This window comes from Pygoscelis adeliae, unplaced genomic scaffold, assembly GCF_000699105.1.
Source record: "Pygoscelis adeliae isolate BGI_AS28 unplaced genomic scaffold, ASM69910v1 Scaffold34, whole genome shotgun sequence".
In the NCBI taxonomy this organism is placed as follows: Eukaryota; Metazoa; Chordata; class Aves; order Sphenisciformes; family Spheniscidae; genus Pygoscelis; species Pygoscelis adeliae.
Window position 1 is genome coordinate 5,047,272 of NW_008824658.1, and position 2,396 is coordinate 5,049,667.

Consider the following 2,396-nt stretch of genomic DNA (forward strand, 5'->3'; position numbering starts at 1 on the left):
CCCTTTTTTTTTTATTTCTGATTTAAAAAATAGGCACCATCATTAGGAACTACACACAGCGCCAGTGTCTCGCAGCACCGCGCCGGGGTAACGCTTCCCGCAGCGGGGCTGAAATTCTCGGAGTGGGGGGAAAAAGGCTTTTTTTTCTTTTTTTCCGCGTGTTAACCCCGCTTAAATGGACGTGCGGGCTCGCCACCGAGGGTACCTTTCGGAGATTTTTTTTTTTTTGGTAGGTCTCACGTTAAAAGAATTTGTCGCCAGCCGCGTTTTCTAGTATTCCGTCCCTTTTCCTCAAATTTTGCCAACCGCACTGCAGGCGAACGCTAAGTCCGAGGCACGAATTGAACGTAAAACAATACTGTTGTGCCTGAATCGAGGACCGAGACGCCGTTTGCTTTTTTTATAACAATTTAAAAATATATAATTTCCCCTGAACAAACCAAGGTCCACGTTCTCCGGGTTATTCCGTGCGCCAACTCCAGCCGCTGGTCTAAAAACTGACTTCCAAATAATTCCTGAAAGCTACTTAACTGACAGAACCTCCCCAAAATCCTTCGTTTGCCTGAAATACGGACAAAAGTCCCTGGAAATCCCGCGCTGGAGCTGTGGCAACGTTTCCCTGGGAAAGTTTTAGCCGAGTTAAAGGCGCCCGTGACCGCGGCAGATATTTCCTACCGAAACCCACAGCCGAACAATAACCTGGCGGGCTCCGCAGCCTGTCCTTTACAGTCGGTTTTATTGTTCACGCAGGTTTTATTATGAAACCGTGTATTTCCAAGAATATCTATCCTTCTTCTCCGGTTGAGAGGAGGGAGCGCCTTTCTACGAGAAAATGATCGCAGATCGAACGGTGCCTTATTTCCCTCCCGTGATGAGCAGCTCAGATATATGTTGCTTTTAAATAACAAAAGGGGAGGAGAAAACATTCTCTAGTAAAGCCGAATTCCTTCGTTAGACCGCCTCCTAAACGTGCTAATAAAACTAATTCGTTTTATTTGCCCTGAACTTTTATATCTAACCCGGCGTGCTGATTAGCACAAGCCCTCTGGAAGGCAGTACGTTCCTATCTCTCCCCGCGATGTGCCCGTTAAGATACGGCCGTTCCCGCAATGAAACTGGAAAGAAAAGTGTCCCGTGCCTTTACCTCGGCGGTGTTTGCTCCCCGGGCAGCGAGACGAGCCGGGGCTGCGGGAAAACCGCGCCGGGAGCAGCGCGGTGCCGCCGGGCAGCGGGGCGAAATCAGCCTTTCGGGGGGGAAATAAAGCAAAAGAGAGGGGACAAAAAAAAAAAAAAAGAAAAGAAAAGGAAGAGAGTGGAAGATTTTTAAGAAAAAAAATAAAAGGAAAAAAAAGGGTGGGGGGAGAAATAAAATAATGTAGCAGAGAAGGAGCCGAATGCACACAAAGGTTAATTGTTTCTCTGATTTTGCATTTTAAAGCAGGAAATCTGCGGCTCTGCAGAGATTCGCTGCTGTTCTCAGAACACTAAAGAGCCCAGCGCGTTATTAGAATATTTCAGCCCTTCAGGAAATGTCCTGTTTAAGGGAAATGTGTTTCCCCCATCCAAATGCTGGAGCAATTAAGAGGTTGCTCGCCTGAAACAAAGTGGGGGAAACCCACACGGAAATATAATATCGATGGTTCCAAACGCAGCCTCTTTTTTCTACTGAAGAAGGGTCTTCAGCAAATGCCAACGGAGTGCCCGGGCCTTTGATTATCCTGCTTCAGAGGCATCTTTTTTAGTCCACAAAAGAGACACATTTCGGGATCTAAAGATGCACAGAGTAACATGAGCAGGCTGCCTAGCGAACTCCGGTGCCCCTTCCTCCATCAATTAATAAGAAAAGCATGTTCCCTCTGCTCAGAGAGGGAATCGGGGGACTACATTGTACTTTTCCCCTCTCTTCCCCTCACCTCGGGAGACAACCCCCCGTATTCCCGAGCTGTCCATCCTCCGGCGTTGTCATTGCAGGGCGCTGACACTCTCCCGTTCACATCAGGCTGCGAACGGCCAGAGATAAACCCAAGCCGCTGCTAACAGCAAATTAATATTTTCTTAGAGCAGAGTTCAGTGCCTGTGGTCTGAAGGATGCGGAGAGGGCTGGGAAGCAGCTCTGGGCCAGGCTGGGGCTGTGCCGCCAGGCATTTGGGGAAAAAAGAGTTGTCCCAGGTTGGCGGCGGACACCCAGGAGATGGTTTTATTTTCGGGGTGAGGGTAGGGGAAGGAGGGCCGAGGGGAACCCCCCTCCCGCCTGCTTCCAGCTGCAGAGACCCCAATAGGAAAACCGTTTCTCCAGCCGTCAGTCGCTGCATTTCAAGAAAGCCTTGGGGTATCATTTGTATCTGTCAGAAAACATTAAGCCTTCAACTTTTTCATCTCCAGTTTTTGCAAGCGCT